The 26,967-nt window shown below is 45.5% G+C and overlaps 1 long non-coding RNA gene across 1 annotated transcript in view; it reads right to left on the reverse strand.

Annotated features, from left to right (window-relative positions):
* The window catches only part of LOC139750243 (uncharacterized), a 143,878-nt gene extending 121,205 nt beyond the window's left edge, over positions 1–22,673 (reverse strand). The window contains exon 1 of the long non-coding RNA XR_011713107.1: positions 22,472–22,673. This is a non-coding gene — a long non-coding RNA (uncharacterized lncRNA). The remainder of the gene's footprint in view (positions 1–22,471) is intronic.
* Between the last annotated feature and the right edge of the window lie 4,294 nt (positions 22,674–26,967).

A 26,967-nucleotide genomic window follows, 5' to 3' on the forward strand; every position in this document is an offset into this window, starting at 1 on the left:
TATATAAACTAGAATAATCAAGAATACCCTACCTTACAGTTAACCTAATTCAAAAAAAACCTTGAACATGAAATCATTGTGCATTTCATTTGAATACATCACCATGGTCAAACAAGACACACACACACACAGACACACACACACACACACAAGAGAGACGAGGTCCCACGAGTTCAAAAGTCCCTCCTCGCACAGTATAAACAGGTAATTACACACACACACACACACACACACACACACACACACACAACACACCCTACCCCGTACTGCACAAACAGGCAATTGCGGGTAATAACCTGCTGGAGCCGGTGTGTGAGAGGGACTTACGAGGTCGACGCGTCCCTAACCTGACGCCAGATACCCACTTTGAGAGAACTCTACACGAGACTAACTGTCTACTTGCAGAGTAGCATTCAAGTGTAGAGAAATGTTCATCAAACAGTTCAAAATCCCACATAAGGCCAAAACTAGAGTGCGCTCTCTTCAGGTTTGGTCAGCACACTTAACAGAGGAACAAAGAAGTAATTGAGAGGGTCCAGAGAAGAGCAACAAAGATGGTGCCAGAATTCAGAAAGCCGAGTTACAGTGAGAGTTTAGAGGCCATGAAGTATTTCCGTTAAGGAAAAGAGAAGATAGGAAGTGGCTTGATCAAAACCCTTTTTAAAGTTTTTAAACTAACTTGAGAACACCAAGAGGTGAAGTTCTTCGACAGAAGCATAACATGAAATCAAGCTAGAAACTCGTCAGAAAATATGTAGTGAAAAGACTTTGAAAAGTTGTATGAATGTAGATGAAGGTCAAGGCATGAGACCTCCATGAGCGCAGAACTGCCTCCCTGTAGCCAAAAAAAAAAAAAAATCAGATACACACACTCAGAGAGAGAGAGAGAGAGAGAGAGAGAGAGAGAGAGAGAGAGAGAGAGAAACCAAAATCACACTCCGAGGAAGACTTAGTTAGCTAAGAGTTAGCAGAAAATTACTTAGGAAGGGACGAACAAGATGGCACACCGCATCCAAGTTGAAATTGCCTGCATGCGCAAGAAAAAAATTTCAAGAACGTCTTCACATTACACATCCTCGACCCACGTGTGTCTCTACACTTGAAGTTTCCAAGGAATCGCTAATAAAAGTGGCGCCAGAATGAATGAGTTACGCGGAGATGAGAAGAGAGAGGAGAGGAGCCTTCTTAACTACATACCCCATCTCTGGAGGAGACGAAGTTAAGGGGAAACATGATAACCATCTTTCAATGCCCCACTGGGGAGGACTCGAGGTCTTCGAAGCACTGAGAGGTACTGTTCAACTTGAGGCCCTCACCGGAAATGGAGCGACAGGAGAATGGAGGAGGACGGGAGAGAGAGAGAGAGAGAGAGAGAGAGAGAGAGAGAGAGAGAGAGAGAGAGAGAGAGAGAGAGAGAGAGAGAGAGAGAGAGGCACTTCCTCATCGCCACATGACTGGACGAGCTGGACAAGCTAACTGATGTGGAGCTGAAGGCTTCTGGCTCTGAGGTACATACAAGAAGGTTTTCAAGATCAGACAAGTGAGGTTATGAGACGGGGGGTGAACCCCACGAGTGAAAAGCTCCTTCCAACCCCACTTCGATAAAGAGAATCGTAATCACACACACACACACACACACACACACACACACACATAATGGCACACGTGATCAAACAGCGTCAAACATTACAACACAGTGGAGCAGATGGCTACATGATGTGATACGTGGACACATAAACTACCACGCGTCGTAACATACTGGTGAACGTGACAACATACTGCCACATTTTTCCACACTCTGGAGCCTCTTGATAACTTGTGTTAACTTAATGGTGCACATTGAGACATCCTGGTGCACGTAGCATCACTAGAACAAGTAACTTAATGGTGCACACTGAGACATCCTGGTGTACGTAGCATCACTAGAACATGTGTTAACTTAATGGTGCACACTGAGACATCCTGGTGCACGTAGCATCACTAGAACAAGTAACTTAATGGTGCACACTGAGACATCCTGGTGCACGTAGCATCACTAGAACAGGTAACTTAATGGTGCACATTGAGACATCCTGGTGCACGTAGCATCACTAGAACAAGTAACTTAATGGTGCACATGGAGACATCCTGGTGCACGTAGCATCACTAGAACATGTGGTAACTTCATGGTGCACACAGTAACACCCTGGTGCACGTAGCATCACTAGAACATGTGGCAACTTAATGGTGCACATTAAGACATCCTGGAGCACATTGTGGCATCCTAGTGCATGTAGCATCACTAGAACATGCGGTAACTTAATGGTGCAATGCACTGTGACATCCTGGAGCACGTAGCAATACAGTGGAGTTCGCGGCAAGATATTAGAACGAGCAGTAAACAACAAGGATCCACGCGGCGACATACTGGCGCACGAGACGCTATAACGCACTTCACATGACATCGCGTGACGTGCCGCCGTACAACACAGCAAGACCTGGAGAACATAACGCAAACGTGGTGGAGGACTTGGCCCTACAGCGAATGACGTGGTGAGAGCAGGGGCGTACGCCACACTGTGGTGATGCACGTGGTACCGACTTGACATTAGAAGGCTGGTCGGTGAAGTGTGTCTTGGTACCTTAGGCCTGTCGACTGACTGACTGACTGGGCCCAAAAGACCGTCAAGCCTCAAGTTAAACCCACCAGTCGAACAATCTTGAAACACGTTCTTCAGGTGTTCAAGTTAATTCTAATGCCATACAGATTTCCACTGTATGTAAGGCCCTTTATGACTAACATCAATCTTATATATATATATATATATATATATATATATATATATATATATATATATATATATATATAGAGTGCATATGAACAATCATATTCATTGACTATACACAGCCTAACGGTAGCGCTCCCACCTGCCACGCAGGGATCTCGAGTTCGAGCCTGGCTGCTGGAAGTTTGTATGATATATATATGTATGTATATATATATATATATATAAATTTTTTCACGCGTGTTAGTCGTTACCCGCAAGAGCGCCAGGAACAGACGAAGAATGGCCACATTCGCTCACACACACACTCTCTACTTGTCATTCATAATCCACCAAACCCAGAGCCCCCTCACAGATTGACTTCTCCGTAGATTATATCCTGATTGTGGTTAATCGCACTGACAGTACGTCGTCCCCTGTATACCACAAGTCTTCAATTCGCTCTAAATATATAAAGTGTGTGTGTGTGTGTGTGTGTGTGTTTCTTTGCCAGTTACGTTTTTGCAAATCCATTAATATTTACTAATACTAGTTCGGATAAAAAAAAAAGAATAGTGCAAATGCCTCTCAAACCCCGAGAAGAAAACGAAAGGTGTTTATCGTGGAAGTGTCTTAAATCCCGAATGTTCGTGTAATCACTCACATATCTTGACACGTATGTTTGACATTAATCATTCTTACCTCCCCCTCCCCTCTCACTTCCCCTTCCCCCTTCCGAGATCGCAGGTTAGACCACCCCCCGAGCCCTGAAGTTTGCCAGGTCAGGTTGTATGGTTGTAAATCATGTAGCCAACCTCCCACCAACCGCCCTAATTGACACTCTGTATGTGCCTTGTGGTGGGCCACGCCGCGCTCTCCCGCCTCCCATGCTTCCCAGTTTCTTTGATGCACTTTTTACCCCCCTCGCTTGCAATTCGTCAGTTTTCTATGAATGGCGCTGGTGATACATGCATATATTACCATTTTCGTTTCTCTCTCGTTTCTGAGTTGTTTGCCATCCTGGAGGCGTTCACTGGACGGGGTATGGTACAAGCATGTACTATGCTGGGGGTGTACGGTGAAGCTACAAAGACTTGGGAGAGGACGTGGTGTCACGGGCTCGTGTTCCCGCGTCAAAAAGACGTGACATTCCTATTTCCACCGTCGCTGCAACTCGACCCACCTCGTTCCATAAAGCACACACGTCGACATGGGTGAAAACCTCGTCTGCCAGGTGGGGCTATAAGACGCTCTATGACGCGGCGGCGTAAGGGCGGATTTTGGCCGTCCGGGCGCGCCGCTGTTTGTGCTCCGCGGGTGCCTATCTAAACTGTTGTGATTGCGTGTAAAAATACTGCCTATTTATTCATGACAGTCGTGATTGAGGGAGCCCCGACGTGCGGCGACCCGGACCGTCGTATACGCTAGCGGGTGAGGGAAGACGTTGAAGGTGGACCTCACGTCATCGTGTCACGCGCAGGCCCTACGACGCGGGCTTCCACCCCCCCCCACTCCCCTATATTCAAGAAAGCCACACCTCCCTCGCGCCCCCCCCCCCAACCCCCCGGCCTCAAGTAGGCCTTGAGATGTAGTCTCCTCCCGAGCCTCAAGCAGGCCTTGAGTCGCGGTCTTATCCCCACCCTCACCCAGGCCTTGTGTGTCGCGGTCTTCTCCCCAGCTTCACGCAGGCCCTGTGTCGCGGTCTTCTCCCCACCCTCATCCAGGCCTCGTGTGTCGCGGTCTTCTCCCCAGCTTCACGTAGGCTCTGTGTCGCGGTCTTCTCCCCAGCCTCACCCAGGCCTCGTGTGTTGCGGTCTTCTCCCCAGCCTCACCCAGGCCTGTGTCGCGGTCTTCTCCCTACCCTCACGCAGGCCTCGCGTTGAGGCCTTCCCTCCCATCCCCCAAACCTCTCACCGAGCCTCACACAGGCCTTCCGTCAAGGCTTCCCCTCAAGCCTCACACCACGGCTTCCTTTCCCCAGCCTCACGCATGGGGAGGTTCTGGCACAGGTGCTGTTCGAGATCACTATTTCTAAGGTGGTCGTGTGTTGCAGCACCGTAGTTACCAAGGGGCCTACAGAAGGGTGCTCCCTGCAGCCCAGCCTGGCCCCTTCCACCACTGCGTATGATGTGTGTGCTTACAAGGCACCTCACGAAAGCCATTTTTTTTTTCGTCTAATTTTTGTTCGAAGGCGAGCAGGGTGGGAACTACCCTTCCTCACCCTGTGTGACCTAACATACACAGTTTTATCGGGGGTTTCACCCGTCGAGTTCTAGTTTCATCTCCGGTTCCACACAGTTTCACTTGAAGAGTTGATATATATAATGCCTGAAACACACTCGAAGCATTAACGGATATTGAACGAGTCAATAAACGTTTAAACAACAACAACAACAAAAAACAGCCGGCTACAATCATCTTGTATAAGAACGAGCAAACCTGGCGACCTCCACAATGTCACTTCGATCATGCGGTGCGCTGGTTTACGACGACGTTATAAACAAAGTCTGAACAACTTTTCTATACTCCTCTTCCTGTCTGATGCATTGGCATAAACACTTCACCTTCAAGTTATATTTTCAGTGTTTTGGAAGCCATAAACTGCTGCAAGGTATACACTAGTAAGTGACAGCCATTTCTTCCGTTCCACTCTAGCGCTAAATCGATCAGTACATAAACAGAATAAACGTCGCCGTTAAATACATGCTTATTATATTATTCTTATGTAACCGTAGAACCTCTTTTCCTCCAGGGGCTCCTGCAGCTTCCTGGCATGCGCTTCACTCACCAGCAGGGACAGGGTGGACTCCGTCGAAGTCGAGAGGCCCTTTGACGAGACTGTACTACAGTTTGGAGCACCGCAGCCTGGTGTACAACAGCCTGAAGCACCACAGGTGAGGAACCAATGCCTGGAGCACCACAGCCAGGAGCACTACAGCCTGGGGTACCACAGCCTGGGGTACCACAGCCTGGAGCACCACAGCCTGGAGCCCTACAGCCTGGAGCACCACAGTCTGGAGCACCACAGCTTGGAGCACCACAGCTTGGAGTACTACAGCCTGGAGCACCACAGACGAGAAACCACAGCCTGGAGCACCACAGCCTGGATCACTACAGCCTGGAGCACCACAGTCTGGAGTTCTACAGCCTGGAGCACCACAGCCGGGAGTACCACAGCCTGGAGCACCACAGCTTGGAGTTCTACATCCTGGAGCACCACAGCCGGGAGTACCACATCCTGGACTACTACAGCCTGGAGTACCCCTGCCGGGAGTACCACAGCCTGGAGCACCACAGCCTGGAGCACCACAACCGGGAGTACTACAACCTGGAGCACCATAGCCGGGAGTACTACAACCTGGAGCACCACACCCGGGAGTACTACAACCTGAAGCACCACAGCCGGGAGTACCATAGCCTGGAGCACCACAGCCTGGAGCACCACAGCCTGGAGCACCACAACCGGGAGTACTACAACCTGGAGCACCATAGCCGGGAGTACTACAACCTGGAGCACCACAACCGGAAGTACTACAACCTGAAGCACCACAGCCGGGAGTACCATAGTCTAAAGCACCACTGCACAGAGTACCACAGCCTGAAGTATTACTGCTTGGAGTACCACAGCCTGGGGTAGCACTGCACGGAGTACCACACCCTGAACCACCACTGCCTGTAGTACCACAGCCTGGAGCACTTTGCATAGAGTACCACAGCCTGGTGCACCAATGCTTGGAGTACCACTGCACAGAGTACCACAGCCTGGAGTACCACAGCCTGGAGTACCACAGCATGGGGTATCACAGCCTGGAGCACCCAAGCCTAAAGCACCACAACCTGGAATATCAAAGCCTGGAACATTGCAACCCAGGGCACGACAGCCTGGATCACCATAGTTTGGAATACAGCAGTCTGGATCACCATAGCCTGAAGCACCACAGCCTACAATACCAAAGCCTGAAGCCCCACAGCCTACAGTACCAAAGCCTGGAGCACCAATTCTTGGAGTACAGCAGTCTGCATCACCACAGCCTTAACACAGCCTGGAGCACCAATTCTTGGAGTACCACAGCCTGAAACGTCACAGCCTACAGCACCACAGCCCGGTGAATCACAACCTGGACCACCACAGCCATGAGTATATAACACAGCCTGAAGCACCACAGCCTGGATCACCAGAATCTGAAGCATCACTACTCCTTGAGGCATCAAAACCTGCGAGTTTCACAACCTGGAGCACCACAACCTGTAGCATCACATGCAGGAGCGCCATAGCCTGTAGCAAAACCTGGGCCACCACATCCTTGAGTACAACTGCCGTCGGGAAGGACGTGCAAGGGTGGTTCTGACCGGCTTTCAGAGCTTAAAGGAAATATCTACCCGTGTGACACCTGACGTATCTCTGCGGTCCGAAGAAGAAAAAAAAATCACACTAAATTTTCAATATGGGATCTATTTTACCATACCTTTAAATAAATTAATGTTTTTGTCAGTGTCCTACGAATACTCTACATTTTCTTTCTAGGCTTAAAATCAATTTGCCCTGGTCTATATCATGAGAGAGAGAGAGAGAGAGAGAGAGAGAGAGAGAGAGAGAGAGAGAGAGAGAGAGAGAGAGAGAGAGAGGTTGGTAACGCTAGCGCTCCTTCCCACTGGTCGGGTGCGCCTGGTTGGTAACACTGGTCCCAGAGGCGCCCGCGGCCAGTCTTCGGGTGTCATTCCGAGATGAGTTATGCTTCCTTGTGAGTCCCCTGCCGACCGTAAGATGGCGGGGGTGTCGGCATCTCGGCTCCTGCCACTGTGCCTTACACACAGTTTTCGATCTTATCTCACAGCGGCTCGCTTTATCTCAGCTCCATGATTTGCATCTTTGATCCTTGTCTTGTCTCTGTATCATATGACGCAAGGCATGGCAATGGCTCTCGATTTTCTTATTTTTTCATCCTGTCCGCCTCTTTTAAGACGAGAGCGTTTCTGGAAAGAAAATTATCGGGAAATACACGGGGGGAGGGGGTAGAGATATCACAGCCATCCCCCGGAGATTGTGATGACACCGGGTGTTCTCGGCCAATCAGCGGTCTCAATGACCCGACGAGGGCGGGGCCAAGTGCGGCTCCTTCCTCTGGATTGGCTCTGACGTCACCGAATGAATAAAACATGCACTCCGTTTATGACAAGTGGAAAAGAATGACACTGTCCAGATATGTCGCCACGTCCGAAGACGACCAAAGAGGTCCGCCTCAACGACAAGGTCCTTCACAACGACTTCTCTCACGGAAAACACAACATTTCGAAGCGTTTTATTCTAATTCCCCCACCCCTCGTCATGCACTTATTCTATACGAAGTAAATCAAATGTTTCTGGGTAATGACTGCAAAATACAACATAGTTTTTGGAGGTAAACATGAGATGTAAACACCACCCGAAAGGTGATGATCGAGTCGACATTTTTTTTCCCCTTAATTATTATTGCCTCACGAAGGTTGTGTTGCTGCTAGGGGCGGCTGGGAGAGGGAGAGCTATGGCCAACAGTGGGGGCTACGGGCATCCAAGCGAGAGCAGAGTGAGAGGTATGGATGGAGTAACAAATCAAGAAAACGTGAATGAAAACAAGAGTTGAGAGAGAGAGAGAGAGAGAGAGAGAGAGAGAGAGAGAGAGAGAGAGAGAGAGAGAGAGAGAGAGAGAGAGAGGAGCTCGAGTGAGAGTTAAGTAAGAGCCGATGACAATCAAGGGAGCGCTGGTCAAATTACCGTGAGAGTTCAAGTGGAAGAGATGAATGAGAATTCGATTAAGATCTTGTGTGAGACCTGGTGTGGCGCTTGACACAGATCCGGGCTGGGGCGTGGGAGGGGGGGGGGGGAACGGGGCGCAAGTTAAGAGGAATGATAAGCAAGGTTTAGATGACCCAGCAGCATGGTCAGAGGTCAGGAAGAGTATGGCGGAGAAGATTACCTTGCCTCTGGTTAGCCATCAACCACCATCAATAAAAGTCTTCCTCCAGCGTAACACGTCACCATGTCATCAACCTCAAGCAATAAGCGAGCCACAAAGCAACAGAAGACGGTCAGCAATGCCGGGCCTTTTCAAAGGCTATGGCAACATTCAGGAGGTAAGAACCTCATGAATGTTGCCATGAAAAAAAAAAAATATCCAGGCGTTTCATTAATACGAAAATTTATTTCGTGGTGTTTATGTACGTTAGTTGGTAGGAATCATTGTACTTATAAGATTCTAGTTCACTGTAATCATATATAAACTTAGGATTTCTTTTATGGAGGTCCTGAAGCTTCAAGTGTATGCTGCAAAATGAAGCAGGGGAAGGAAGAACTCCTTTGGAGACAGAAATTCCTCGCTGAGACTACATTATTCTCCTTCGCTTACTGACGATGAAACAGCCACGCTGTGGATGACTTTTTCCACCTGAAGTCCAGCAACACCGGTTCGTTTTATATAAAGGCAAGGAGGATAAGGTTGAGTGTGCAAACTACAGGGATATCAGTTCAGTTTAGTTTACATGGTAAGTTGCGTGGAACAGTAGTCACTGAGAGGGTGTAGGCGTGTACAGAGCATCACACTGGGCAGAAGAAGAATGGTTTCAGAAGTGGTAGAGGATGTGTGGATCATGGTGTTTGCTTTAAAGAATGTGTGATAAACACTTAAACAGAAGGATTTGCATGCTACATTCATGGATCTGGAAAAAGTATATGACAAGGTTGATAGAGATGCCCTGCGGAAGGTCTTAAGAATATACGATATGGGTGTAAAGCTGCTAGCAACAATTACTTTTTATCAAGGGTGTGAGACGTGTTTACGAGTAGGGAAAATGTGAGTGGTTCTAAGTGAAGGCTGGCCTGAGGCAAGGGGTGTGATGTCAATATTCTTATAACTTGTTTATGGATAGGGTGGTAAGGGAAGTAAATGCATGAGACTTGAAGAGAGGGGAGAGTATGCAGTATGTACGGGATAAGGGGGGGCCTGAGAAGTGAGTCAGCTGTTGCTTGGTGATGACAAAGAACTGGTGGTAAGGTTTGAGAGAGAAATATCAGATGGTGACTGAGTCTGGAGGTGTATGTGATAGGAGGAAGTGGAAAGTGAATGTGAATAAAAGCAAGGTTATTAGGTTTAGCAAGGTAGAGAGGCAGGTTAGTTAGGGGTGTGAAACTGGATGGAGAAAACTAGGGGGGAAAGTGAGGTGTTTTAGATATCCGAGCGTGGACTTGGAGGCAAATGGAACCATGAAGGTGGAAGTGGGTCATAGGGTCGGGGAGGGGCAAAGGTTCTGAAAGCGCTGAAGAATGCAAGGAAAGAGAGGTCTTTATTTTGGAGGACAAAATGGATATGTTTGACTGTAGAGTAGTTCCAACAACGTTATATGGATGCGAGGTATGGGCTATAGATGAGGATGTGAGGAGGAGGGTGAAGGTGTTAGAAATGAAATGTTTGTGTGTCAGTATGTGGTGAGTAGTGGTCTGATCGAGTGAGTGATACAGGAATAGAAAACAGGTTCGGTATTAAAAAGACTGTGGTTGAGAGAGCTGAAGGGGGTGCTGTAATGGTTTGCGACATACGGAGAAAATGAACGAGGAAAGGTTGACAAAGAGGATGTATGTGTCAGAAGTGGAGGGAACAGTGAGAAGCGGGAGACCAAACTGGAGATGAAAGGAAAAAGAAAAAAAATATTTTGAACGATCGAGGCCTAAACATGCAGTAGGATGAAAGGCGTGCAAGGGATGGAATGAATTGGAACGATGTGCTATACAGGGGTCGACATGCTGTGAATGGAGAGAACTGGGGCATATGAAGCTATAGGATGTAACCATGGAAAGGTCTGTGGGGCCTGGATGTAGATAGAGAACTGTGGTTTCGGTACATTACACATGACAGCTAGAGAATGGATGAGCAAATGCGACCTTACCTAGCCTGTATTTGTAGATAGATTGCAAAAGCAATCGAGCATATATATAAATGTATATATATATATATATATATATATATATATATATATATATATATATATATATATATATACATATATTCACACAGGATCGTCAATTCCATCGTAAGTGAGGTAGAGCCAAGAACAGACAAGGAAAGGCAGCATATGCTCACATCTGTTCTCTAGCTGCCATGTGTAATGCACCGAAACCACAAATCTAATCCACAGTCAGTCCGCACAAATTCTCCATGATTTACCCCGACTACTTCACATGCGCTGGTTAATTCCATTCACAGCACGTCGACCCCTGTATACCACATCGTTTCAATGCACTCCCTCTCTCTCTCTCTCAGCATACATATATATTCATATATTATATTTAGTCGCTGTCTCCCGCGTTAGCGAGGTAGCGCAAGGAAACAGACGGGGAATGGCCCAAAGGAATATCTACATGTACTTCTCTACGCTAAGGTTTGCTGAACCCCTGCTTGTCAGCGGACTCTATGACGTCTGCAAAAGCCACATTTTCTATCATCATTACACTCATCCCGCGCCAGCCTCTCTACGCTCGCAATGCCAACTGATATTCCCTTGAGTTCAACGTTACGATCCTTGATTACGTAAGTTCTAACCTGAAATAGAATAGCGTGACCCTTGACCGGAACAGGTCAAGGGTCACGTCGTACCGTCGTGTTAGTAGAGAGGTTCAATTTGTCAGCTCAAGTAAACTTTCTTACACGCTTCGTTCCCCGGACCCTCTTCTCATTCTTTTCATATGGTCATGTCTGACACATTAGCCCGTTTTCTCTGACACACTAGCCCATTTTCTCTAATGTTAGTAGCATCATTTTCTCTACTTCTCACACACACTTCTAAATTTTTTCCCGGTTACCGTAATTCTTGACCGGTTCTCCCATTAATACATTTCGTCATAAGACAAACGGCCCTACCTTTTAGTATTTTTTTTCGTACTTTTTCGTGTATGTCATCTGTTCAAAGTTCCTTTAAAACTCAATCTATGTTCCAAAATGGTTAATTTCCATTATACGGAAATGACTGGCGCTTTCAGATAGTGGTGTATGCAAATGACTCACTAATGATGGGTAAAGCATTGGTGAGTATTTGTGGATGAAACTGATTATCAAAACACACACACACACACACACACACACACTGACCACAGGTCAGCACGCCAGCCCGAGGTCGGGCACGCATGGGTTTGAACCCTAGGACTAACAGTTCGTCCTACACCCAACATAGGTGTTCGTCCTCCGCTCGGAACTCGTCGATAAATGGGTACCTGGCTTAGGTTGTTTTGTGTGTGTGTGTGTGTGTGTGTGTGTGTGTGTGTGAGTGTGTGTGTGTGTACACAGGAGTAAAGACATGGTACATATATACAGAGTTAAGAAGACGGGGCAACATGAGTGTAAACTTTCTCCCCATAACACACACACACACACACATACACACACACTGTGAACTAGCACTACAGTGGCTGTCAAGGTTTCCTTCCTATTCTAGGCTGTTGTCTTATTCTATGTCATATACGCGAGGGTTACAGGCATTCAGTTCACAAACTCTCTCGCTAGCATTTACACAGTACTTAACACGCAAATCACACTCTTCAAATTTTCTTGCGGTGTGCCCAAGTCGCTAGCCGTGCCTCAGAGCTGAATCTCATCGAATCTATGTCATAGAATGCTCAAGAGATGGTTTGACGCTGTATAGAACTCTCACCCTACAAACAGTTGTGAAAAAAAAAGTAATTACTCATAAGAGACTGGTGGGAGAGAGAGAGAGAGAGAGAGAGAGAGAGAGAGAGAGAGAGAGAGAGAGAGAGAGAGAGAGAACAGGAGTCCCTTTGCAAAGGAGACGTGAGAACTGATATGATTACAGATCACAGACGTTTAGACAAATGATGTTCGGTAAGACGGACTAAAGAAGACACGAGAGAGAGAGAGAGAGAGAGAGAGAGAGAGAGAGAGAGAGAGAGAGAGAGAGAGAGAGAGAGAGAGAGAGAGAGAGAGAGAAACCACTTGCCCATTCAGAAATGCAGTCGGGTAAATGATGATATTATACGTACGAGGAAGGGATGGAGACCTCCATTATGTGAAGTGCGAATGAAGAATACTAAGGCCCAGGGGTTGGGGAGGAGGGATTATGACCTGGGTGGCTGGTGGCGATGATGATGTGCACAAGACAAGATAGTCTTAATGAGTGATGAAATGCGGGCAGCGTAGTATACTATGAGAGACAAGGTCTTCTTACACCTTGGCACAGACGAGAGAAAAAAAAAAAAAATAGCGTACTCCAAAACCCTCCAGCAGAGCTCAGTAGTATAGATTATCATCATTTTTTCAGTAATAAAACGACCGTATTTTTGTTTTGTCAGTGTAATGAAACATTACATATGTTCAAATTCAATTATTAGATTGCGTTCGATATCTCTAAAACGTCAAGGATAAGAACTATACGATCGGCATAAAGTCTCAAAATATTACCTTCGGCAATCCATCTCGAAATTGATTTTATTTTTTCAGTTGCAGATAAAAGAACAATTAAAAAATGTCCTGGTTTTTACAAGATGCGAGTTCCCATCGCCGCCAGATGACAGCACCAGCGCAGCAGACCGCGCGCGGGGGGGGGGGGGGGGGGTTGTAACACGGCGCGACAGTTTCACCGTAATAACCACAAGGCGAGGGACAAGTTGTACTGTACTCCCGCCGTCCATAAAGAATAACAAGGCGCGAGCCATAAAAACTAACGAGAACACTTGACAATGGCTAATGGCCCCAGCGCGCGGGAACCACACTTCCCCGGGCACCAGCAGCAGCAGCAGCAGCAGCGACGACAACGGCCGCCGCCCCGCCACACCCCTACTACGTTCACCAACCTCCCCCCGACCATCCTCACCCACCACCACCACCACACCCTCATCCCCTCCTTCCCCTAACGGCACCCAAGCCTCCGACCCACCTCCGATGCTTTCCCTAACCACACTCACTTAATTTATTAATGGTTCATGAAACGACTTTAATAAAGTTAAATAAAAAAAATCCTTAAAAAAAAAAGTTAAGAAAAAAACATCTTTTTTTGACCCAAATATTCCTAAAGTGTGCCTAAAATTCATCGCTTACTTAAATGTGATACGATTATCTTCATAACCTCACAATACCGGTGGAACAATAGGATATGATAGTATGCAAAACAAGAGATTCAATTCATCGAAAAAAAAATATATATATGACTCATATAAATTTCAGCAAGTTAAATGGACCGAACCGAAGGAAAACTTACGAATTTATTAAAAAAAAAAAAAAAGAAAGTTGACATTTTCATGTGCGTCGATAATAATCAATATTTTCATAGAGATCTGAGACGTCGCGCGGCTTTATCCTAGAAAAAGGGAAATAATTCCGCCCGGTCCAGACTCGAGCGAGACACGCGCAACGGCCGCACGCACGTGCCGCCTCAACGCCGTCACGTGCTGCCCGGAGGATGGAGGGGAGGGGGAGTGTGGAAAAGGATGGGGGGGGGGAAGGGGGAAGTGGGAGAGGGGAGAACAAGGGAAAGAAATGGTACACCAGGGATAACAAAAGGCGATGAACAGGGAAGTACAAAAGAGGAATGTGATAATGATGACCACGGAGACTAATGAAAAGAAAACGGAAACACGTAAGAATAGAGTGTGGGGGAGACTAAGGTAGACATGAATGATGACGGGAGAAGTGAGAGACGAGGAGCGAATTAACAGATGGTACACCACAAGGATGGAGACAACAACGAGGTAAAAAAAAGAAAAGAAAAGACGAGCCCAAGAAACAGTAATAGGAGGAAAAAAGAGTACCAATCGATGTAAGGAACACTGACATCTACTTCTGAAGATGAATTGGTTTATGGGCGAGATCGTGCGTCAGTTTCCTGTGGCACATAGAGACGGACAGCAACTGGGGGTGGGGGGGAGGGGGGGATTAAGCGTGTCTAGGGCCACAAGAGAGACAAGACGGAATTAAACTTAGTTTTATACGAAAAATTTAATTTCCAACCGAATGACGGGTAATAAAGATCTGAGCGACGGTCCGTCTGTTTGTGCGTCTAACTGGCTCACTGGTACGATATATTCTCTCTCTCTCTCTCTCTCTCTCTCTCTCTCTCTCTCTCTCTCTCTCTCTCTCTCTCTCTCTCTTTTCCTCTCCTGACGACTGCGCAGCAAGCCAGGACTTTAGTGACTGTCAAGTACCCCTCTTTTGGCTCAGGTAAATGCTTTTTCATTCTGCCAAACCCAAACATGACTTTCATTTCGTATAGTTTCTCCATCACACTCATAAGTTTACCATGTTTACCAAATGGCGTCCTAGCTTCGTCTCTTCGATGTACATCAACTAACTGTTATATTTTTCTCTTGTGTCTCCCCTGATGATGTGATTATTACACGAAAGTGCAGTTGGGAACTTATCGTGTTTTATTTTCCCCGTGGACTCATAGAAATAATATCCATGAGATGTGATACACACGAAAGTGCACTCGGGACTTGCCGTACTTCATTTTTCCTCGTGGTTATCAGCAAATACTAGATCACAGGCATCACTGTGACTTACTGTAATGTATATATATGTAGGCACGAATCTTAGGAAGGGCATTCGACCCACAGCCAAACGCAGCTGTTATTCCCTCCTCTGGAAATAATCGACAGATGGATACCTGGCTTAGACTAAGGTATATATGCGTGTTTACACACATGATACGATACACAGAAAGTTGAGAGATGGGGTAACACGAGTGTAAAATTCCCCCCCCCCCCCCCCCCGCGTAACACACATTGTAAACACACACACACACACACACACACACACACACACACACACACACACACGCAAATGCATACATGAGTACACCCATGTGCACAACGCTATATACAAAGTACATTCTTGCACAAACACATTCAACAGAACAAAGTTTAACTTTTCCCTCTAGTGAAGCCAATATACGCATCTGTAATAGGATCATCGCAGGGAGACTTGGCAGATAAAACTGTCTAAAATCGGCTTTGGAATTTGAGATAATGAGGTGAGTGAAATGGTGCTGCCACGTGCTAGAGGCTACAACACGTGCTGAGTTCAGACTACGGCACGTGCTGGCGAGGCTCAAACTTGGACCCATGCTGATTTCAGACTCAGCATATTTCAGGCGAAGACTTATGCACATGCTGAGCTCAGTCCTGGGCACATTTCGAGTTCAGTCTTAGGTATATCCTGAGCTCAGATTTTAGCATGTTCTAAGCTTAGACTTGGGCACATGTTGATCTCAGACTTGACCACGAGCTAGGCTCAGACTTGGTCACATGCTGAGCTCAAACTCGAGCACGTGCTGGGCTCAGATTTGGTCACATGCTGAGCTCAAATGTGAACACATCCTAAACTCATACTTAAGCACGCGCTGGGCTTATACTAAGGCACGTGCTGGGCTTGGACTACGGCACGCGTTGGGCTCAGATTACGACACATGCTGAGCCGAGTCTAGGGCACGTGCTGAGCTCAGCCTATAACACACAGTGGACCTAAAATCTGACCCTTGCTGCCCTGAGGCTGAGGGTGCAAAGACTGTATTGCTATGCATTCATTAGAGGCAAATCATCCAACAAAAATAATCTGCGTAAACAAACTGCAAAGATAGCGACCCATTCCTCACATCTGTCATTCAGCAGAGGCTTAAAATACGGCATTAACAAACGTAACGATAGAAAAAAAATAAACGGAAAGCTGGATTTAGACTGGCGGCGTCCGGGGAACAACACAGTAATCCTGTACGAAGATTGCAAATGTACAATAAACATGGAGAGAAATGAATGAATATACGCCATTCCTCATCTACGCTTTCACGAGAGATGACTTCATCTGATGGGAAAAACATGGGTGTTCATTTGACCGTTTCATAGGTTCCTCGTCTAATGATTCCTCTCCGCTGATGTACCACTGGAAATAACTTTTCCCTCTCGCTCCTCCGCCACGATCGCTTGACAAGTGCCCCCGGCACCCCACTCACTGTAAGAGGATTAGTTACTGGCGAATCCCCAGTGTGGACTCTCGCCCTCGCACGCGCCGCAAACAAATCACAAACTGCTTTTTCACCACCTTGTTCGCGACGTTTTCTCGAAGCACAAGACGGGGCCGTAGTTAAATGTCGAGATGAATGTAATTTCCCCGCGTTCTCTCTCTACCCACAAGACAGGACCGTAACTAGTTGACAAAACAGAACAAGGAAAGGGGACGACAAGGAGAAACAAGAGAGCATCGATGGATTAGGGTTCTAATAGTGGAAGGGAGTACAGTGCCTCAGCGCCCCAATTAATGAAGGCGGCGTCACGTTACCATGTGGTCCAGGGCGGGAAATCCTCTTAAGCTCGAACCACCAGCGTAGGTAGGTTGGAACATCACGTTTACTTCGTCTATATCTTGCATTACTCACCTTGTCACCCGGCGCAGTAGATCCTTCGTCGTCCATCCTGTGAATACGGAGAGCTGATGCCTTGTACATCTTCACTCGAGTGAGAATACATTTCTTACGCGTGACTATGTATAATATCCTAATCATACGATATAAAACACGCCATTCACGCAGGATGATTTTGTAAATCAACATGTTATCTATCATGTTATCTATTAAGTCACTGGTATTCCGAAGGATCCTTGAAGGCCACAGAGAAGACACGACCCTCGGCCACACGAGTGAAGACACTTCACAATGCCATGGATCAACCACAGCCAAGTGCGAGACGACCAACCACGATGAACTTCTGACAGGCAACAGCTGTGCAACTCTGGGGAAATATCTATGCAACAGCACTAGACCCTCCTCCCCGCCCCCTCCCTCCAATACCTTACCACCAAATGGAAACAACAGGCTTACCCCTGCCTCACACTTCAGTAACCTCAAGTCACATGGCCCCATCCCCCTACCCCGAATATAACTGGAAAAAAAAAAAAAGATTCACACTGAAAATGACTTGACGGCTGCTAGAGAAGCGAACCTCCCAAATAAAGTTTGAACTCCATCCCACCAGACATACACCCATCAGAAACTACAATGTCCACACACACACACACGAGTTTCACTTTGGACATCACCGATCACCACAAACATCACAAACACAGTTTCAACACATCACAAGACCCCTCATGCCCACGATGCAACTACCATAAAGAAGACACCGAGGACTTACCCCTCAACCGCCCTGCATTCTCGACATACGAGACGAACACACATCACAGCACTTTAATGACCCATGATCCTACCGGTGGACGTGGTAAGCTTCCTTAGTGCTGCAGAGGCCTCATAAGGACAACAGAGACTCCTGGGGCAGGAAGGTAATATATATATATATATATATATATATATATATATATATATATATATATATATATATATATATATATATATATATATATATATATATATATATGAAATAAAGAATCGTTTCATTTGAATAATTTTTGTATTGGGTATTAAGAGGTGCGACATAAGGGTAATTATGAAGTATTACATGCTTTACTCTTAGGATTATGACGTTGACGGCTCTGTTAGCGGATGATATATTCTGCCATGATGCAGGCGGACACGCTCCCCGCCCGCATACCTCAGCGAGTCACCAGTATCTCTGGCAAGCCCTGACACATTAAAATGATATGGCTTTTGGAAACGTCACGCATGTCGGTCTGATCGGATTTTATATGTATTCATGCGAGTATGTCTCTATTCTTGTGTGTGTGTGTGTGTGTGTGTGTGTGTGTGTGTGTGTGTGTGTGTGTGTGTTTAATTACCTATTTGTAGCTAACTATTTGTATGGGTATGGGGAGGGAGTTTTACGCTCGCGGGGCCCCCATCTCTTCCACTTTCTCTACTGTCACATAACTCTTTAAACTCGTGTGTGCTGTCCACATTTAAAATTCCCGTCATTTGTCTCACTCACCCACAAAGCTTATACTATGAAAATAATTCATGTCTTTTCGATCTTTCGAACAAGTTTCTTGTTTCATGTTATGGCGTCTAATTTGTTCAATAGTTGCATCGTTAGGAGGATTGTTCACTATCTTCATCATCAAATTGGTTTTAAAATAAATGATGGGTCTCCCTTACGTGGTGGACAAATCTAGAGCCTCAATCCTCTCTTCGTAAATCAACTCTCTGAAATTCTGGTACCACCTTTGCTACCCTCATCTGCACCTGCGTAAACTCTTTGTTCTTCTTTAAGCGTGGTGACCAAACTTGAGAATCATATTTTATCCGTACAAAGGACGTGAGCAGTTTGCTGAAAATTTCTTCATCCATAACTTGCCCATAATTCTAATATTTGCTAAAAGAGAGAGAGTGTCTTCCCTCACACTCCTCCTGAGAGTCAGGTACAACATAAAGTCGACTCCCAACACCCTCTCAAACGCAGATTCCTGCGTCTCATTTCTTGCTAAATGCTATTCGTATTGAGGTCCGATCCTCCTAACTTTGCGTTTAATCGAGTTGAATTTTACCGACTATGTATCGAGCCAACTCCTGAATTTGTCTAAGTTCCCCTCTAAGGACCTCATGACCGCTGCATCATCCGCAAACACATTCAGGAAGGAGTCTACTTCATCTGGCAAGTCATCTACATCGACCAAGAGGAGCCTTGGTCCTCAGAACTGAGCCTAGTGGCACACCTCTGGTGAACCCAACCCACTGAACCCAGGAGTACGCCACTGGTGAACCCAACCCACTGCGAGAAGTTTCCTCTGACATGGGCCCTTTGTTCCCCTCCACTAGGGATAATACTCTGTACATCGGAGTCTATCCTTTATTCCTACCTGAACATGCAGTTTGTGTACCAAACTCCTCTATATCGGTTCGAATCCCTGATCCTCTCACATCCACTGCTATTGTTACATCCTTACACTGTCATCCAACCCGGAACCAGGGTTTTAGGTGGAGGGAAATCACAAAGAAATGATGATTTGTGATAGAAATGAAGGACGTAATCGTTCAAAAGACATCAAAAACAATTTCGATCGAACCCATGGTAACTAAGCTTAACCTAAAATTTGCTGGATGTGCGAAACTGTTACAACACCAAGAAATCATACAGTTGAGACGTAGTGCAGTCATAGGCCCCTCTCGTATACCTTTCCTACCCTTATTTTTACAATTACCTGAACGAGTTGTCGTCCATCTCAGTACTGGCTAAGAGATGAGAGCGGCGCATATCTGCTGCTGCTACTGATAACTTGCTTGTCAGTGCAATTACCGTGTAACGATCCAAGTGACGCCTTACAGTGTTTCACCTGAATAACAACTGGTTGGCAGGTGCCGGAGAGTGACCTCACCTGACCTAATCATCTCCGGAGAGATGTCTTTGGTGGCCAACCCTTCGGCTGCACCTGCAGTATTAATCCCTTACACCCACAATTGAAGTTTGGCGGTGGTAGATAAAAAAAAAAAGAAAAAAATCCGCTGTAGTTACAGATGACCTGACTCTTTCCATAAGAGCCGCCGCTCTCGATCCACCAGCATGGAGAGAGGCCAGAAGCTTACGACATTCGGGTTCGACGTCTCTAATTCCCTTTGCGAATAGCCACCCCTCCCAGACCTGACCTCGCCGCTTCTTAGATACCCAGGCATCACCGCAGCAAACGAACGGGCCGCCTACACTACAGACAAGGGCCCGTGTTGTACTGCTGTACGACAATCATCAGCACCGCAGCAAACCAGTAAGGCTGTTGACACCACTAGACATCAAGCCGCCCCTACGGCGTCTCCTCCGTCAGTAAATTGTCCCAACGTGACTCCTGAAGTTTCATCTTCCTGGCAGGTTGCATTGTGGTGCCTCATCTCCGACGTCTACCTTCAAGGCAGGCCTTAAGTGGGACATCGTCTCCGCCCGTCACCAGTAACATCTTTAACAACATGGGACCTAAGGCACTTCTGCAACTACAGCATAACTCCAGGTGCCTTCAGCAACCCAAGCACTAACCGGCAGCCGCCGCACACTCCAGGAGCCGCGCGATACGTGTCACACCCACCTCCGCCTAAAGGAGCTCCAGGTGAACACGGCAGCCACGCGCTCCTCCCACGCGCTCCTGCTTCATCTGACGCCTACCATCGCCAGCATCACAGAACCCTTGCCAAGCCTGCCTCGTACTAACTGTCCTACCTTGATTTACTTCACCATATTCCTGCACCTCCGGTAGCTCATTGCCCCTTGTTACCTCACCTTATATATCCTATCGAATCAACATTGTTGTTGTTGCTGTTTAACGTGTTTACGTGCCCCTCTCTTAGGTATACCACACCAACCCAAAAAAAGACACCCACTAAAACCTCTATACCATCCGGGTAGGTAGTTTTACGCTAGTGAGGTTACATCTCTTGAACTTTCTCCACTATCATACAATTTTTCATAAACTGCTATCAGCAACTTTTTAAACTAATCTATACTATTCCCATTCACTACCTCATAACACTTTATTCCACCCATCCACTAATATATACAAGCAGTTTTTTTTTTTCTCAATTTCATGCTACTGACTAGATTTCTATACCTGTATCTTTTGTAGAACTGTTCACAGTCTACACTGTCGAAATGGTCTAAAAAAGTTTATGATCATGTCACCCCTTACTGACCCCACTGCATTTCCTGCGATTGTCATTTGTATTTTACGGGAAGCAAGCTTTACTCTCGAGTTGTGCCTTGTATACCATGTCTACGCATGTCTTTACACTAACATATACGCACATACGCCAAAGCCACATTCGTTGACCACTCTGGAGAGGAAGATGAACAGCTGAGTTGGATTCTTTTTTTTTTTTTACCAATCAGGATTCAGGCACATGAATAAATCATGGTCAGAAACGCTAACCACTATGCCATGGAAGTCCATTTGTAATGACCTATTTGTAATCACTTGCTGTGTACGAGGAGGATGTTTTACACTCGAGGAACCCCAGCTCGCGCGCGCGCGCGCGCGTGTGTGTGTGTGTGTGGTACGGGAATCTCACACTAGTGTTGCCATGTGTTTGTTATCATCACCGTTTCGGACATCCAGTGAATTTTATAGGTTAGGCTAGGTTTGTTGGGTTAGGATAGGCTGGGTTTGTTAGGATGGGATGGGATGGGATGGGTTGGGTCAGGTTGGGTTGGGGGTGGTTGGTTAAGTTTGTAAGTTTAGGCTAGGATAGGTTTGTTAGGTTAAGTTTGGTATAGTTGAAAGTTTCTCCTTTGGTTTTTGAGATGTCTTTTGAACGATTCTGACCATTTCTATGTGATTTCTCCTACCCAAAACCCCGGTTCCCACTGCAGGTCCCCCACTGTCGCTGTATAAAGGGGTGGAATTTCTCAAAAGGTTGTGATCTGCAGCAGAAATGAAGGTCTGAATCGTGCAAAACATCAGAAACCATTGGAAAAGCAATGTAGACTTTGAAACAGGTGGGTGTCCAAAACGACAATTTTACCATGAGTGTGTATTTGGGTTTCTATGATCGCAAAGGCAGCACAATCTACTTAAACTATGAACCAAAAAAACTACCAATGTTGTAGTTCTCTTCAAATTCTGTTCACTACTGTACGAAAGAAACTTAAAGTCAACAGACTGTTGTTAATGCGGCCGGATGAAAACAACTTAGGCTACGCAAGGAACCATCGAACCAATTATCAACATAATTAACGAATGAATAACATCATACTACGATTACGACACCTGTTTTTACTATGACACATTCACCTTGAAATAAATCAATATAAGTGGGCACTAGGCATGGGTACTTACCTAAAGTGGTTGATTGTGGCCCGCTGTACATATCACGTCCACCGAAAACGCACGTAAAACCACACCAAGCGTTAGAATCCACTCGCAATCAACAACGAGCTATAAGTGCCACCTTCTAGCGTTAGATAACGTCCTCACTGTGTCCATAATGTTTGCTATGCGGTTAATATATTCGCCAGTACTCAGCGATGACGGGACCACAACAAACACACACCAACTGACCAATGACAAGGCCGTGAGGTGGGCAGCTCGTCAGACGGCAGGGAGGCGACACTCGTCTCTCTTACCCCCCGCCACTAAACAGGAGAACCTCTGATGAATTACTCATTACCCATGTCTGACTGTCACATTTATCAGCGACCGTGTGTGTGTGTGTGTGTGTGTGTGTGTGTGTGTGTGTGTGTGTGATTACTATTTTTATTACTATTTATGTGTTACAATGGAAGTCTTACACTAATACTGCCTTGTGTCTTAACCTTGTGTTTACTCCTATGTGTGTATAAACACACGCAAGCACACCAACCTAAGCCTAAGTATGTGCTGAAAACAAAGATAATTGATTATTTCAGTTATTTCAGTACCAGTCAAGGAAGCTGCGTTAAAGCTAGGGGATAATGTCCATCAAAGTTACAAGTCGCTGACATCGTACAGCGTCGTACGGCCGGCAGTGCAGCCAGGGACGTGTAAGGGCCAAAGCAAGGCAACTCATGTTACTGTATACTTTAAAGGAAAAAATCTGTGCTGAATGCAGGGTTCACGGGCCAGGCTTTCTTATTTACCTATTTATAACTGCCCAATTTCTTGCCATCCTTTCATGCAATATGGGTATCAAGATAACGTTCCGTTTTCCTCTGTTCTTTTAGTCGCCTTTAAGCCTTTTTAAATAATACTCTAAAGTAATATATATATATATATATATATATATATATATATATATATATATATATATATATATATATATATATTTTATACTATTCGCCATTTCCCGCATTAGCGAGGTAGCGTTAAGAACAGAGGACTGGGCCTTAAAGGGAATATCCTCACCTGGCCTCCTTCTCTGTTCCTTCTTTTGGAAAGAAAAAAAAAACCGAGAGGGGAGGATTTCCAGCCCCCCGCTCCCTTCCCTTTTAGTCGCCTTCTACGACAAGCAGGGAATACGTGGGAAGTATTCTTTCTCTCCTACACCCAGGGATAATAATATATATATATATATATATATATATATATATATATATATATATATATATATATATATATTTATATATTTATAAGTGGATGGAGCTCAGGCTGGCTCAGGCTTGTCACTGCCTTAAGTCGGCCTTTGTTTGCATTTATGTACAAAGTAACGAAAGTGAAATTCTGTAGCAATGCAAATCTAATGCTAAGATTTCTGACTTCATAACCATTTGGCAATTGACAGCCATTACATCCAGCAGCACATACAAACACACATACATACGGATCTATACAAGTACTGTTCCTAATATATATACAAGCCATGATCTACCCTTCCTTTACTGTTAATAAAAGTACTCTATTTACCTCTTTTTTTTTTCATACGTCTCTTTCCCACAAATACCTCTATACTGAACAAAACAGTTGATGAAATCATAACATTATTTTCCCCATGACTGTCCTTTGCACGGCTTCAACTTATTCTTTTGTAATTAGGGTTGTCGACTATATTATTTGCCTACCACAATTATACATATGAATAAACGAATGAATATATGAACAATAAAGAAAGATTACCCATATTATTAGTATTATTATTATTATTATTATTATTATTATTATTATTAGTATTATCATTATTATCATTACTATTACTTAACTCTGTGACTTTATTTAGGGCTCCTACAACTATGAGGTTACGATCCTTGCAAGAGCAGTATCAGGTGGATTAGATGGTCCTTTACGACGCTATGCCCTTTCCCGTCCAGTGACGATGATTCAGCCTCATTGAATGAGACTTCTCGCACGTGACGTTACCCCATGCAGGTGGAGTACGCTAACCCCTGATGTTATCTCACTCTCCTGCCCCAGGACCATAGAGAGAGAAGTGTGGCGATGTGTGTTTGTGGTCTGAATACAGGACAATATAGCGGATGTTCGTCGTTTGGACAAATGTGAAAGTTTGCATTCTGGGCCTAAGGACTCTTCGTGTCATGTTGATAAGTGTTATGCTGGTGATACGGGTAGTTTCCAGAGCAGAGATGAAAAGGTTTAACCAGTACATGCCTAAGGTGTGTAGCTTCTGACGGGTGCCTGTCTGTTGGAGTGGAGTTTAAGACAGGGTTGAGAAGGGGGGGGGGAAATATATTTTCTTAATGTTGTGTTTGGAATGGCTGGGGGATGCTGTTGATGTGTTATGCAGGGGTGAGACTTATTATTTATTTCCGCACGGTGGGTTGGTGACTGGTAATGTAGTGGTTTAGCTGGGAGGAAGACAGAGCCATTGAGGAAGGATTGTATCGTATGAATTTTTATTTCGCTGTACAGATGATGGATGTTGGTGGTTGCTAAGCAGCCTGTGATTACTCTGAGTGTTTTCTTTGGCATGGTTTGTACTTTTGTTGTTTGCTCGTAAAGAGTGGATGACCAGAATTCTGAGGGTACCTTTTTCTTGCCCAAAACTGATGCCAGTTAGGTTCTGAGGGTGATTAGTTTGTTTAGAGCTTTTGGGACACGAATGAATGTTATGTTTGTGTCGTACATGGGACACACATGCTCGGGTCACTTTGGTCATTTCGGGAAATGAGAGGTTGTGCCGATTGGGGTCGGTATTGGTTTCTGTGGGAATGCAAACATCATGCTTGAGTAAGCTAATGTTCTAGTTCGTTATTACTTAAGCAGTTTTAGGGTGCTGATATGTAATTATGAGGACATCTGCATATGACAACAATAAAAATGCTCACACAAAAAAAGCCATAATTAATGATTCATTCAACCAGTCTTAATGTCCCACAGGTTGGAAGACATTATATGGCACTCCATTACCGATATCTAATAAGCCAGAGTCTCTTAATAACTTACGACCAGATGCAATCACTCCGATCCCCAGTCTAATTTGTGAAAGTTTTGTGTTTGACTGGGTCTATGCTAACACAAGTGATTCAGTAGTCTGGGAACATGAAGACTCTTCTTCAACTATTCACAACCTCGTCAGCCTCCTAGACTACGTTTACCGCAACTTGGAGAGACGCAAGACTTCGGTGGCGCTTACCTTCGCAGACTGCACTAAGGCTTTGGACTTTGTGAACCATAACATCGACCAGGGACTACGTAGGTGTCTCGTCTCGTGGCTGGCAGACGTCCTCACTACGCAGCACCAAACCGTCTGCTCTAGGAGAGCCACATCGGTATCACAAGGCACCAAGATGGGGCCACTCTGCTTCCTTCCTCATCCTTATCATTGACGCCCTGGAGAACACAAACCACCGCTGGAAGTACATAGACGACTCTACCATACGCATCATTATCAACAACAACTTTCCTGACCTCAGTGCCCTTCAGCATATTATCAACAACCTTCAGGAGTGGACTACAGCCAACAACGTAACCATCAAATACACCAAGACTATGATGATGCAAATCAACCTGGGCGTAGACATTATCCAGCCCCCTGACGTCACCCTAGGGCCTCACATCCTCCGATTATCCAGCCCCGTGACGTCACCCTAGGTCCTGACATCCTCCGATTAGTCAGAGACTTCAAACTTGACGGTGTCACAACAGACGACGATTTAGACCGGAGGAGTCATATCAACACTGTCAAATCTTCCTCATACAATCTGTACCTTCTCCACCGAGTGGAGTCAGCAGGCGTCCTACCATCTGAGCTCAGGAATGTCGGCACCATCTTCATTCTCCTTAAACTCACCTACGCCCCTCCAGATAAAGAGACGGACCAAATAAAAAGAGTACAGAAAAGGGCAGGCAGAATTATCCTGGGCCCTTCTTACAGCTCCTACCAAGAAGTCCCCATCTCGCTGAACCCGTCTGTGTGTGTGTGTATGTGTGTGTGTGTGTGCGTGAACCCGAGGGTGTGCATGGCCATCCGCCTGGCCGGGTGGGATGGTGGGTGGTAGTGTTGGTGGCTGTGGTGGTGGTGGTGGTGGGAGTGGGCGCCCGCGACGCCGCTCCTGCTGCCTGTTGACCCAAGTAAAGATTTGCAGCATTGTTAAGAAGATTAATTGGTCTGTGTACTGGCGATAATCATGATTAAGCGACCAATTAGTGATGAAAATCTTAGAGTAATTACACCAATGATATATTTCTCTATTAGATGAGAGATTTACTTTTATCTTCTATCTCTGTATTCTTCATATATATATATATATATATATATATATATATATATATATATATATATATATATATATATATATATATATATATATGTATATATATATATATGTATATATATATATATATATATATATATATATATATATATATATATATATATATATATATATATATATATATATATA

The sequence above is a fragment of the Panulirus ornatus genome, chromosome 9 (assembly GCF_036320965.1).
Source record: "Panulirus ornatus isolate Po-2019 chromosome 9, ASM3632096v1, whole genome shotgun sequence".
In the NCBI taxonomy this organism is placed as follows: domain Eukaryota; kingdom Metazoa; phylum Arthropoda; class Malacostraca; order Decapoda; family Palinuridae; genus Panulirus; species Panulirus ornatus.